The sequence below is a fragment of the Ascaphus truei genome, chromosome 1, assembly GCF_040206685.1.
Source record: "Ascaphus truei isolate aAscTru1 chromosome 1, aAscTru1.hap1, whole genome shotgun sequence".
NCBI classification, from domain to species: domain Eukaryota; kingdom Metazoa; phylum Chordata; class Amphibia; order Anura; family Ascaphidae; genus Ascaphus; species Ascaphus truei.
The window spans coordinates 315,447,121-315,461,947 of record NC_134483.1 but is presented as its reverse complement, the minus strand read 5'-3'; the positions used below and the strand labels follow the sequence as shown (position 1 = coordinate 315,461,947).

At 46.9% G+C, this 14,827-nt stretch overlaps 1 long non-coding RNA gene across 1 annotated transcript in view; it reads right to left on the bottom strand.

Moving 5' to 3' along the window:
* Positions 1-9,920, bottom strand: part of LOC142470781 (uncharacterized) — a 31,375-nt gene extending 21,455 nt beyond the window's left edge. Inside the window, exons 1-2 of the long non-coding RNA XR_012789331.1 lie at positions 9,543-9,920; positions 7,983-8,081 (exon numbers count right to left, since the gene is read on the bottom strand). This is a non-coding gene — a long non-coding RNA (uncharacterized LOC142470781). The remainder of the gene's footprint in view (positions 1-7,982; positions 8,082-9,542) is intronic.
* Between the last annotated feature and the right edge of the window lie 4,907 nt (positions 9,921-14,827).

Sequence of the window (14,827 nt, the reverse complement as noted above, 5' to 3'; positions counted from 1 at the left end):
TATTGATAAGCGAGATAGGTCTGTAGTTTTTACAATCTAATGGGTCTTTGCCAGATTTATGAATTACAGAGATTGACGCTTGGAGCATGTTTTCGGGGAAGGGTTGTCCTGCTAATACCGCGTTAAACATTTTGAGCAGGTTTGGGGCCAAAATTTTACTGAATTTCTTATAATAGAGGCCCGAGAAGCCATCTGGCCCCGGAGCCTTCGAGTTCTTAAGGTTGTCTATAACTAGGTCTAGCTCTTCCATGGTAAAGTCAGAACTCAGTCGCCCTTTCTCCTCTTCCGTCAGCTTTGGCAGCTTTGAACTCGAGAGAAATGACTCACGGAATCGTTCAGTATTCTGGTTGTGAACTATTTTATCCCCATTATATAATTTCTTGTAGAATGACTTGAATTCTTCTACAATTGCAGATGGATTGCCAGAGATAGAGCCTGAGGATCTTTTAATGGCTTGAATACTATAATTAGGGGGTCTGTGTCTCAGCTTGTTGGCGAGCATAGTATCTGGCTTGTTTGCTTTATCGAAAAATTTCCTCTTTGACCAATTCAGGGATATATCAGCCTGGGATGTTAATAGAAGATTTAATTCTATTTTGTCATCTCTTATTGGTTTGAGTAGGTTGGGGTTATTGGATTGTTTATGTTTGTCCTCTAGGGTTTTCAATTTAGATTGTAGTAAATTTATTTTGTATTCACGTTCTCTTTTCTTTCTAGACGCAATACTAATTAGTATGCCCCTGAGCGTGGCTTTATGAGCCCCCCACAGGTATAGATAGGAGTCTACTGAACCGTGGTTTAATTGGAAAAATTGATCTATTTCGTTGGCTACTAATTGGGCGGTGGCAGGGTTTTTTAAGAGGGCTTCATTAAGTTTCCAGTTTGCTTTAGGTCTGTCCAGAATTAGCTGGGTGCACCTTAGCTCTATAGGCGCATGATCTGACCATGAAATATCATGGATCCCTGTATGGGAGATCTGCGGAACCAGTCTGCTAGAGATAAATAAGTAATCGATTCTGCTATATGAAGAGTGGAGGTGTGAGAAAAAGGTATAATCTCTATCGGTGGGGTGTTGCTCCCTCCAGATGTCTAGGAGATTATTCTCTTTCAGACCCTGGCGTAGAGTGTATGACGCATGCTTGGATTGCCGGGGTTGAGGGTTTGATCTGTCCATGGTTGGATCGAGGACTGTGTTAAAGTCCCCCGCTATTATTAAAGGGCCCTGTGCAACCTTGTTTAATTTATTGAAAACGCTTGTGAAGAAATTGGGGTCCACCTCGCCAGGGGCGTAGATAGATGCAATAGATAGTGTTTGATCATTTATAGAACCTATGAGGATTATATATCTTCCGTTCTTATCTTTAATGACTTTTTCTGCTTTAAAAGGACACTTGTTATGGAATATAATTGCTACTCCCTTTGTTTTCTTTGAGGAGGATGAGAAATAAAATTGTCTGAATCTTTTATCTAGATATTTTGGGGTGCTCTTTATGCTGAAATGTGTTTGTGGTAGTAGTATGATATCAGCTTTTTTCCGCTGGTAGTCAGCAAAAGCTACACGTCGTTTATTCGGGCTATTTAGGCCTTTCACATTGTGGGATATGATTATTAACCCCATTACGGCATACCTAGTCGAAATGTTCTAACCTTAGTGTTTGGTGATTGGTGTTTGTAGGTGATCTTTACCTTGTCTGTATATGTCCATGACATCGGTGTCCCTCTGAGGGGTCCTTCAGCGTGTTGCGCGGCGAGCGGCCAGATGGGGAAGGGGGGGTAGGAAGGAAAAACAAGGGATGAGACATACAAAAATTTAACAACGGAGATCCTTGTGGGGTCTGAGACTCCAATGGATCTCTTGCCTTTGGAGGAAGGTTGGAGTCTCGTACACTACAATCTGGTGTACGATAGACCAGGTCAAAACGGTCTTCTCCTCTCCAAAGGACTTGGGTGAGTGTCCTGTGGTTACACAGGACATTCTGAATCGGCAACATGGCAAGGGCCAGGAGTAAGTGGCTCCCTCCCTCGGCTTTTCATAAACGATGATATATGATATATGATATGTAAACACACACATAACTATTTAATAACCTTAACCTTAACTGTGAGGTTAATAAAAAGAACAGCAGCCTGTATTCCACAATTCCACAATTCCCGAGAATATATGGTGAACAGTCTGAGGTGTGTCCAGGTTCAGGCTGACTTTACCTGTCCTGGATCTTATTTACCATGGGTGCCCTGTTTGAGTATCTTAAGGATTTGTGGAGCTTCCACCTAGATACACTAGTATCCCGCTTAGAGCTGCTTCTATAATTATTCTATAATTATTGCTATAATTGCTTCTGTAATTATTTTTAACCTACATTTTCCCCCTTTTGGGGAATTGGGGTTCTATATATATATCTATAGTGGGTCTAATTTTTTTTTTTTTTTGGTGAATCTAATCTCTAATTGATCTTTAATTGTTATTTAGTGACAGTGCCAAGTGTAGGGATGTATAGCCCACTCCTTTGACTGTTGTGGTGTAATGGCAATAATACCCAGACTGTAACAATCACCTTCCATCCCCCTGTGTCATATGTATGCAGAGAGCTGCTATCAAGGTGGTTTCTAGGGGTATGTGCTCTGAGGATTTTCAGGTTGGCGGATCTGTTGACTCTGTTAAAGTCTTCTCCTGCATGTCCCCTAGCGAGTGGCTGTCAGTCCCCTTCCCCTACTCCCCATCCCAACTCATTCCCCCCGGACACATCATTGATAGGAGATACAGTATTATATCAATATAGCCCCATAATGATTTCTGTGTCTCGTAACTGTAGGTAGATGTCACTCCTATATCGGGGATCCAGGCCCCCCCCCCGCCGGGCCGCCGCGTCTCACCAAAGCCCGCCATGTAATACCCACCCCCACCCCCCACCACCAGCCCGCATGCGTCTCGTCTCCAACACCCAGGTCCGGGAGCATGGGGGGGGGGAGGGGGCCAACGATGTAAGGAGGGCGAAGGGGAGGGCCATCCGGTCTGTGCAGCAGCAACTCTTGACCTGGTGTGATGTCGCGGGGCCCCGCAGGGAGGGAAGTGGAAACCGCTCCAAACCTTTCAGCTTTTCTTTGGTGAAAAATCCAAGATGGCTGCTGTTCCCGGACAAATAATTGAATCGGTCAACTTTATTAATGTCTTTTTGTGAACAAACGGACAGTCCAGTGGATTGCCCTTTTAAGGCTTAATTGCTTGCAGCTGGGCATTAATTAAGGGCTTTTTCCCGCGATTTGCTCCGTTGACGTGTCACTTTGTTCCAGCCAGGCTCGGGAGAGGACGTTGCTGCTTCGATCAGGTCAGTGCTGTTGTTTTGAAGGCCCAATTCTTGCAGGAAGCGATCTCGGTCCTCCATCTTGCGCAGGGTATGAGCAGCGCCATTCTTCAGCACGAGGAGACCGAAGGGAAAAACCCAACGGTACTTTATCCCCTTATCCCTGAGCAATCTGATAACGGGCGTGAGGTCTTTTCTTTTAAGCAGAGTTGTAGGGGACAGGTCCTGAAAAATCAGGAGTTTGACCCCCTCGAATTCTAAATTGCCTGTGGCTCTGGCAAGTTGACACACTGCTTCTTTTATTTTAAAGTAATGGAGCCGGACAATAATGTCTCTAGGGGGGTCGTTTGTTTGAGGTTTGGACCTCAGAGCCCGATGGCACCTGTCGAGGTGGAGGTCTGATTCCGATTTGTCCGGGAAGATGCTAGCCAGCCATCTTGTGACAAAGTCGTCAGGGTCAGTATATTCCTCTGGGACCCCCCGTACCCGGATATTATTCCGGCGGTCTCGGTTTTCAGTATCTTCTTGCTTGCTAGCGAGGTCATTGATTTGAGCTTGCAGGCTTGCTGAGGTTTTCTCATTTTTGCGTACAGCTTTTACTGTAGTGTCTAGTCGCGTCTCCAACTCATCAGTTCTAGCCCCGATGTTATTGATATCTCTTCTTATGTCAGAAAGTTCTTTGTGCATGTAAGCTTTGAGTTCATTGCAGAACTCCCGCATTACTTTTCTGGTCATTGACTCGTTTGATTGAGTCTCCATGGAGTCTGCCTGTTCACGCTCCTCATCTGAGTCAGAGACTGCATGTGGTGATGGGGTTCCTGCTCTGTTCGTCCGTGCTGGATCTGTTTTGTTAAAATAGGTGGTGAGGACGGCCGTAGCCCGTCCTGATTTCGGTCATGTTTGCATCCCGACCTATTTCGCTCTCTGATGATATATTTGTTTTGTGTGATTTTTCGGTTTAATCGTTATATAGTTAGCTTAATATCGCCGACGGGGAAGGAGCTCTTACTTTAAGCAGCCATTCCCTTAGCCCTCGCGCATGCGCCTCTTAGCATTTATTTTGACGTATAAAATGTTTTTCTAGTAAGTAATACATTGAGAGTTATCTTTCGTTTTCGAGTATGTCCTGGGCACAGAGTTATAATGGCAATAAATGCTTACATTAGCATCGTTAAATTAATTTAAGGAAGTCAATTAGATTGTTAAATTATTTTCCAAAGTTTATTTTTTGTGTGTGTGTAGGATTGCACCTTTAAATACCAAACAGGAATTTAAGGCAATCGTACACACACGAAAAGGATACACATTTAGAAACTCTACATTAGAAACTTGCATAGCTAGTCTAGCTTTTTTTCTGGGTTGCATTTGAATAGAAAGTACAGTAGATATTTTTCACAGTTGACACAAAGGTAAATGCAAAATGACCTATTTCGCTCTCTGATGATATATTTGTTTTGTGTGATTTTTCGGTTTAATCGTTATATAGTTAGCTTAATATCGCCGACGGGGAAGGAGCTCTTACTTTAAGCAGCCATTCCCTTAGCCCTCGCGCATGCGCCTCTTAGCATTTATTTTGACGTATAAAATGTTTTTCTAGTAAGTAATACATTGAGAGTTATCTTTCGTTTTCGAGTATGTCCTGGGCACAGAGTTATAATGGCAATAAATGCTTACATTAGCATCGTTAAATTAATTTAAGGAAGTCAATTAGATTGTTAAATTATTTTCCAAAGTTTATTTTTTGTGTGTGTGTAGGATTGCACCTTTAAATACCAAACAGGAATTTAAGGCAATCGTACACACACGAAAAGGATACACATTTAGAAACTCTACATTAGAAACTTGCATAGCTAGTCTAGCTTTTTTTCTGGGTTGCATTTGAATAGAAAGTACAGTAGATATTTTTCACAGTTGACACAAAGGTAAATGCAAAATGAGAGGTGACATAGCGACAGAAATCTTTTAGGTGGTAATTTTTATGTTATCCATTATACTCAGTTATAATATTGTTAAAACTGATTTCTGATGTCAGTCACTGGTTCTGTTTGGTCTCCAGAAGCAACTTCACCGATGGATAATGCAAAAGGTGATGGTTTCATACACAGTTGTGTCTGATCGGCAGAAAGACAGGATGGGAGGAGGGGAGAAGCACTTCACAGGTATTGTGAAAACTGAGACGACGAGACACATGGGAGACGATGGAATTCCACCACAGCTAACCTGGAGCAACCACAACCCCCTCCAATGAAATACAAGGGGGGGTATAGGTTACACCCAGGTGGCATGATCGAAACAAAAATAGGGAGACGTTACCAGGTAGGAGAAGGGATCCAGACGTGAGGAGGGGTCCAAATGCCTGGAAGGATTCAGATGTGAGGAGGGGTCCAAGCAGGCCCATCCTTAGGTTATGTGCTGCCCTTAGGCAAGCACTATTTATAACCCATCCCCCTGAAAAAAAATGCTCCCCCCAAAAAAATTTTTTCCCCAAAAAATGTTTTCCATTTTTCCTCCCTCCTCACTAGGTAGGAAGCATTAATTTTGGCTCCAGGGAACCCCTTGCTTCCTGAGATACTTACCACCATATGGGATGCAGTTATGTCCTGCACAAGTTTAGATGTCTCATCACATGGGCCAATAGGAATCCGTGACGTCAGAGGTGGCTTCCAAATGGCCCATGTGACTGAGGACTTTAAACCTGAGCAGGAGATTCCGGCACCCATAAGAAAGTAAATATCTCAGGAAGCAAGGGGTCCTGGAGCCGAAATGAATGAGGTTTAGCCACAGAAATCCCCTGCTTCAATCCTACATTTTTTTTAGCATGAATACTGCTACACTTTCCCTCTTGCCGCCCCATGAGCCATGTTGCCCTTAGGTGGAGCCTTACCTGGGGTATGCCTAGGGAGGGGCCTGGGTCCAAGTGTTGAGGAGAATAAATCAGGGAGGCAGAGTTCTAGGCAGGTGGCAGGCAAAATAGTAGTGGGAAGGGCACGGGTCAGCAACAAGGAGCAAGCGAGAAGGGAGGAAAAACAAAGGGGGAAAGTATAGCAGAAAGAAAAGGGTCCAGGCAACAAGCAGATTCCAAGGACAAAGTAACTTGTAGTAGCAGCAAGGATGTAAAACTCTTTCTGGTTTAAATAGGGCAGGCCAGTCCAGTCAGTGCTAAACCCCAAAAACCGTATTGGCCAAAAGACACTAATCCTAGGGAATCAGATGAGGTCTTTTGCATAGTAAAAGTCGGAACATGAAGGGTCGTGTTCCCGTGGGGTGAAGCCCAGACATGGCAGGTTGCTGGTGTAGAATCATCTGACGGGTTCCGGGTTCTATTAAAAACACGGGTAAGAAGTGGACCCTGGTGTACTGTAGATCTATACAGTTTCCTGATGCTTCTGAATCGACCAGTACTTCCAAAACTAACTGATGATGTGATCCCACAAATACAAGTAACAAAAGGAGTGTTCATGAATCCACCATGTTCCAAATTAAGAGTGATGATTTCTATGGGACCAACGCTGAGAGGTACACTCGTACCTACCTTTTAGTGAACTAATTTCCCATCTTTAATCGTGGGCATTCTCTTAAGTAATGTCCCTTTTGACTTCAGCTTTTTTTGTCTGAGGATAGAGGGCCCTTACTCACCCCGATTTGCAGGGATTCTGGTGATGGGGCTTCCACATGGTTGTCAAAGGATTTATTACTTGTAATTCTAGTGGTTTGTACACCATTCTAGTGGGCAACACCTGGGAAAGCGCATCTTTATGTTCCTCACTTAAACCATGTTTGAAAACAGCCCCCAGAGATTCTTCTGACTAATTTACCTCTGTCGTATTGTGATTTAATTGAGTCACATAAGTGAGCAAATCTTGGATCCCCTGATGTACCTGTATGGTCCAAGTGTTGAGGAGAATAATCAGGGAGGCAGAGTTCTAGGCAGGTGGCAGGAAAAATAGTAGTAAGGAGGGCATGAGTCAGCAACAAGGAATTCAGCAAGCGTGAAGGGATGAAAAACAAAGGAGTAAGGTCTACCAGAAGGAAAAAGGGGCCAGGCTACAAGCAGAGTCCACAGAGAAAGTAATCTGCTGCAGCAGAAGCAGCAAGGAAGTAAAGCACTTTCTGTATTAAATAGGACTGAAACCAGGAAGTAACTGAGCTGGACAGTAAGCGATAAACCCCGGAAAACCCGTGTGGCCAAATGATACTAATCCTGGGGAATCAAGCGATATCTTTTGTGTAGTAGCAGTTGGGACATGACAGGTATAGTGACAGAATGGTGCAGAATAAACAGCACACAATCTTCTAGCCTTGTCATGGCAAGGTAAAATAAAATAACAGTGTATTGCCAACATTTGTGAGTTTTACACATTTTTTCCACACTGCAAAAAATGGCCCCTTAGTGTCTGTTTACCATTTTGGTTACGTGTCCTCCATGCAGTCCTGCCATAATCATTCACTATTTAATTTAAGTGTTCCCAAATTATAAGGAAGGTGCCAATATACTGTAGGTACAAATACATTGATTACGCAGAACTAAAAACATGAGAAGGGGTTGGGAAATTAAAACGATATGATTACATGGGAATATCTGCACAGCTGCATCAGCCAACACAGCCACTGGCAGATTGAATCAACTATTTAAAGACTCTGTGTTCTCCTTCCCAGTCCATCATTTTACACTCACTGCACCTTTGCCTCTTTCACTCGTCCTTGGCAGACAGGTCATTTTTCAACGGAAAGATTACTCTTTGTTCAGAATCTGTTCCCTGATTGCTCAGTGGGCAGGATCTGTAATTAGGAAGAAACAAAAGAAAGGCTGGATTTCAGTAGTCTGCATTTCTAATAAAGCACCTTCTGTGTATGTAATGTCTTATCTAGAACTAGTAAACTAAGCAATCATTACGATTGGTAAACATTGAGAAAGTTAGTTTACACACAGAACACACAGTTCACACAGTGTGGTTCTCTGTGTGTTTGGTTGCAAAAGCATGAACAAGTTAGCCACACTAATCCTAGAGGTGTTAAATGCAAATATTGAGTTTTAAAATGACGATAAAAAGAAGATAAAACCTTTTTACAGTATTGATCAATATGACATTTACACTGCTACTATGAAACAGAACTATCTGAGATCCTAAACAAATATAGATTTAATGTAACAGGTAGAATGTAATAGTTGTGAGAATAGAAAAGAAAGCACTCTCATGGACTCGTGCAAAAAGCAGTAATTTAATGAACACTGATTGACGTTTCAGCCCTAAACCCTGGTCCTTCCTCAAAACGAGAGGCCTTTCTTGTCTATTCTCACATGTGCAGCATGGGCTTTTATGATCTATGCCCCAGTTAGCACGCATGGTATCTCTACTATTATTTTGAGAGTGCTCCCATCCCATTTCTACCAGAATTTAATAGTTTACATTTTTGGTATGTAAACAAAAGAGAAATTAAATATAGAATAATTTATTTTACCAAATGAGATCATTTGATATAGAATGAGTGGTTGCATATTAAAAAAAGTGTCATGGATCCCAGAGAAGATGTAATTATTAGGTGATCCAGTGAGTTTTTAAATAGATAATAATCTACATTTTTTTAATATGAAATTGAGTAATTCTTTTACAAAAGTGACAGAATTGTCAGTCAGGTATAAACCTATATAATATTTTGTCTATTTTTAAATGTTTAAAATATCTGGGAATAAGCATTGCTGATTAAATATTAACAAATATTGTTAAGAATGTAAAATAAATGAACAACATTTGTTACATTTAAACAGATGTAACACCTTTTGCCCCCCCCTATCGCAGATGGGGACCATGTGGGGAAATACACTTGTGTTACCGGGCGTGGTGCGTTATCTGATAGGCTCACAGAAGGCCTGAACCTCCGCCACTGGGAGCCTGGGGTTACATGATCATTCGTTGAACACAGCGCCTCCACCTGTAAGGGTTTCCACCTGAGTGGGATGGTCCTCTTACAGGAACCACAATAATAAAACACGCACACAGTGTATGCTAATAACTGTTTACTAATTTTAATACTAATAACTTCGGTACCTGTACCTCACAGAATAATGCATATAGTCATACACATAGAAGTGCACTGGGTGCACACATCACCATAAATATTCCCTCCTCCAAAGTACCTTGGGTGCTGGGCACCAATCCCCTGATGTCCCTTTATGTCCACACCCACTCAATGTGTTGGAGATAGCGCTATCCCTTTAAGTTTTAGTACTACTAAAGGTACCTGCCCGGGGCTCCAGGCCACGGGTGCCGCTATTCAACTGGGTTTGGATCCGCCGGATTCGACGTGATGTCCTCCTACGCGTGGGGTGAATTCCGGCGTGGATAATATCACCGCGGCTCAGCAACATCTGTACCTTGAAGGGGATTCGTCTGCAGCCGGCAGGCCGCAGTCACTGCTTAGCGTGGCCTCCGTGAAGATAGTCTATATATATATTAGTCTCTGGTAAGATAGTCTGTATATATAGAAGGTCTGAGCCCAGACCCAGAAATCAGGCTGCGCGCCACAGTGTGTATCTTTACTTAACCAAATAGCTAAAGGGGCAGATCTCCTTCTCTAAGGCCTGTCCCTGAAGCAACCAACAAACTGGGGCAAGGGTAATCGTTATCTGGGGCATTTGGGGGTTATCTGGCCTAGTGCAAGGGGCTACTGCTCCCCTGCACACTCACTCACTAGCTCCCTGCTCCAACCGCTAACTGCCCACTGCCAACTGTATCTAAAAGCAACTGCCGAGAATCCTTGAGCCCTATTGGCTGTTCTGGATCACCTGGGGCTTTCCTCCCTAGGCCTCATGGGAGTTGTAGTCCCGTGGATGCTGCTGTAACATTGGGGCCGCGTGCGCAATTGCACTGCGCATGCGCAACTTTGGAATGGCCGCCGCAACTCCCGCACTTCACTTCTCATGCACGATTACTGTGTCCACGCGTGCAAACCATCATGGCGGCCCCCGCTAGCCGGGTGCGCCGCCGAGCCTCCCGAGACTCAAAACGCTCCCTGCTCTGGCCTCCACCTTTGGAAACAGCCGGCGGGTCCTGAGGCAAAGGAGGGGGTCTCTGGTAGCCAGAGGGGACCGGGGCTACACAGATATTTTAAAAAAAATCATTTTTGTACAATCCCAACCTCTATTGATATATCAATGTGAAGAAAAGTGTGTTTTGGAGCAATTGCTCAATTTTTGGCACTTTATTGCTGATCTTCTTATTACTGCCACATAGTGTTGAGCAGAGAGGTTTTCTTCACTTGAGATCTGGGGGATTTCATATAGCACAAATAAAAAAAAATCTTGTTCACTCATAAATACTTTGCATTAACCACTGAAGCTATCTAGAAGGCTTTTGATAGCTATTAGAAATATTTCTCTAGCAGAATTTAAACCTGCAAACGAACATGTTTTTGTATATTATAGAAATGTGCAAAACTTTTGCACAAGTTTGCAAAACAATGACGAAGTAAGAAACATTAGAAAATATTCACCCAGGCTGCAACAATTTATTATGCAATAGAAATTCACCAGAAAAATCGCTGGCATTCCCCTTACTGTAGAGCAGGGGGACGCAAACTTTTTTTCCTCCATTTGACGCTGCGTTGCCATGGCGGCGCGTTTGAGAAGGTGCCGGAGCCAAGGTAAAAGGTTTACAGAGGCCCTGTACCTCCCCCGGCACTTAATTTAAGTGCCTTCGGGAAGCGCGCGGGGCCTCTGTAAACCCAGCGCCCCCCGCACTTAGTCTCGTGCCACCACCACACTTAGTCTCGCGCTCCCCCTGGGCATCGCGCCCCCCAGTTTGCGCACCGCTGCTGTAGAGAATAACACTGGGTTACATCTACTATATATTTCTGAAAGCACTGTATGTCTGCGTCCCTAGCGGCAATCTCATTGGTCCCTTGGCCCGCCCGCCCCCGCATACCTCTCATTGGCCTGAGGCGGAGTGACGGGCCAAAGGTCCACACACACACACACACACACACACACACACACACACACACACACACACACACACACACACACACACACACACACACACACACACACACACACACACACACACACACACACACACACGAGAGTAGGGGGGGTGTTACCTACATTAGCGGGGCTCACAGTGTTAGCAGCACCCGCGTGCACCTCCTCCTCTCCCCGTGTCTCCCGCGCTTTCACCCCGCCCCCCCCTCCCCCCCCGGCGCCGCTACAGTCAGCGGGACACACACTATTATTACCCCTTCAGCGCCCCCCCCCACCCAGTGTCAGCGGCCGTGCGAGACCCCCCCTCTATATCTCCCACCTCTCCCCCCCACACATATACATGCCCCCCCCTCCCCGGCGCTACAACTCACCCCTTCCCCGGCGGGGGAACAGCCAGTGGCCAGGCAGCCTGCCTCGCGGCGCCGAGTACCCAAGATGGCGGCGCCCGGGACACAGCGGGGGAGCGGCCACAACACGCTGCCTCTCGCCTAAGATCCACGTGGGACCTGCCGGATGGGTGAGTGAGCGGCCTTCACCCCCCTCCACCCCCCCTTCACCTCCCCCCCATACCCCCCTTCACCTCCCCTCCACCCCCCCTTCACCTCCCCTTCACCTCCCCTCCATACCCCCTTCACCTCCCCTCCACCCCCCCTCCCCTCCAGTGTCAGTGTCTCCCCGATACTCCCCCCCCGGCGCCGCTACAGTCAGCGGGGGAGCGAGCGAGCGCCCGGGACACAGCGGGGGAGCGGCTACAACACACTGCCTCCCGCCTCACATGCACGTGGGACCTGCCGGACGGGTGAGTGAGCGGCCTTCACCTCCCCTCACCCACACCTCACCCCTGTTCACATCCCCTCACCCCCTTTCACCTCCCCTCACTCAACTTCTCCTCCCTTCCACCCCCCTTCACCTTCCCTCCACCCCCCTCTTCACCCCCCCCTATTCACCTCCCCTCCACCCCCCCCCTCTTCACCTCCCTTCCACCCCCCCCTTCACCTCCCTTCCACCCCCCCTTCACTTCCCCTCCACCCCCCCTTCACCTCCCCCCCTTTCAACTCCCCTCCACCCCCCCTTCGCCTCCCCCCCCCTTTTCCACCACCTCCCCCCCCCTTCCCACCACCTCCCCCCCCTTCCCACCGCCTTCCCCCCCTTCCCACCGCCTCCCCTCCACCCCCCCTTCACCTCCCCCCCTTTCAACTCCCCTCCACCCCCCCTTCGCCTCCCCCCCCTTTTCCACCACCTCCCCCCCCCTTCCCACCACCTCCCCCCCCTTCCCACCGCCTTCCCCCCCCTTCCCACCGCCTCCCCCCCCTTCCCACCGCCTCCCCCCCCCTTCCCACCGCTTCCCCCCCCCTTCCCACCACCTCCCCCCCCCCTTCCTACCACCTCCTCTCCCCTTCCCACCGCCTCCCCTCCCCGCTTCCCACCGCCTGCCCCCTTCCCACCACCTCCCCCCCTTCCCACCGCCTCCCCTCCACTCCCCCCTTCCCACCGCCTCCCCTCCCCCTTCCCACCGCCTTCCCCCCCTTCCCACCGCCTCCCCCCCCCTTCCCACCGCCTCCCCCCCCTTCCCACCACCTCCCCCCCCCTTCCTACCACCTCCTCTCCCCTTCCCACCGCCTCCCCTCCCCGCTTCCCACCGCCTGCCCCCTTCCCACCACCTCCCCCCCTTCCCACCGCCTCCCCTCCACTCCCCCCTTCCCACTGCCTCCCCTCCCCCCTTCCCACCGCCTCCCCCCCTTCCCACCGCCTCCCCCCCCTTTCCACCACCTGCCCCCCTTCCCACCACCTCCCCCCCCCTTCCCACCCCCTTCCCACCGCCTCCCCCCCCTTCCCCCCCTTCCCACCCCCTTCCCACCGCCTTCCCCCCCTTCCCACCGCCTCCCCCCCTTCCCACCGCCTCCCCCCCTTCCAACCGACTCCCCCCCCTTCACACCGCCTCCCCCCCCTTCACACCGCCTCCCCCCCCTTCACACCGCCTCCCCCCCTTCACACCGCCTTCCCCCCTTCCCACCGCCTCCCCCCCCTTCCCACCACCTCCCCCCCCCTCCCACCGCCTCCCCCCCTTCCCACCAGCACTCACAACCCACGCACCACCCGCCGCCTCACACCCTAGCAGGACCCCTACTCGCAGACAGCACTCACAACCCACGCGCCACCCGCCGCCTCACACCCTAGCAGGACACACGCCTCACATTTTTACATCACTTATGGCACCAAAATATACATTGTACTGTGGTGTGGTTACAATAAACCATTTTTATACAACATCGTATTACATTTTCTTCCATCTTTCTTTTCAATATTATTATCCAACCTTTACAACAAACAGTCACCTATTGTTCCACGATTTATAAATAATACTACCTATTACGCATTTACATCCCGGGCAACGCCGGGTCTCTCAGCTAGTGACATTTAAATAAGGGAGAATTTTTGTGTAATTGGAAAAATAAAAATGAATGAACCAAACTTAGAAACATTTGCACAGCTCTACTTTATAAATAATAATAATAATAATTAATATATATTAACTTGGAGGGAGTTTCTGATGATACAACTGGTCATTACTTTAGAAAATCGAGCAGTTCCAGGGATAATTTCCTTGCAACGTAGACAATAATGAATCTTGATGTCATTGGGAGAGGTAACTCTCAATGTATTACTTCCTGGTAAAATATTTTATAAATAAATAAATAAATTGGAAAGACGATGTTCTTGGAATGTTAAACTGATGGCTGGAGTCATCTAACAGTGCTAGCATTTTTAGGGATTGTTGCATTGTTTAGTAAGATCATTTCCATTTGTTACACGTTACTATCCAAGAATATTTCAGATTACTTGCTGCTCTCCATTATTGCCATAACATTGAGCAATTGTGGATTATCTGAATTGTCTAAATTGCCTAGAATTACCCACTCATCCCTATTTCTATAACACCATTTCTGCAAATAATGATTAGACATTATCCTGCTGTTGGATATCTTATCAGGTTAATGGACCATGGCTTAATTACCTCCAGTACAAGCTCATCATTGTACAAATATAGACATATGTGGCCATGCTCATAATAGATTAGATACCCAGCTAAACCAACAGATGTAAATCAAGTGTAAAATTAGGATTTAAACAAAAAAAACACAATTTCTTTTCCAGACACAATTGCTGTAGGATTTTTGTATGATAAGAGGTAAATTGTCAATGATTATATATACTCTATTTCACTGAAGAACCTGGGTCCTATATATTAAGTCCGCAAACGTGTATATAACATTTTTGTTACTTGTGACTTCCTCTAACAGAAGAGACTAATCCAGGCCTGCACAACTCCAGTCCTCAAGGGCCACAAATAGGTCAGGTTTTCAGGATATCAGTCATACTGAGCCACTAATTGAGCCAGCTGTGCTGAAGTAGGGGTATCCTGAAAACCTGGCCTGTTTGCGGCCCTCAAGGACTGGAGTTGTGCAGGCCTGGACTAATCAATCATCTTTGATGCAGATCTCATAGCCAGTGAGATATTTCTGCTAAATCTGACTATGATGTTTTA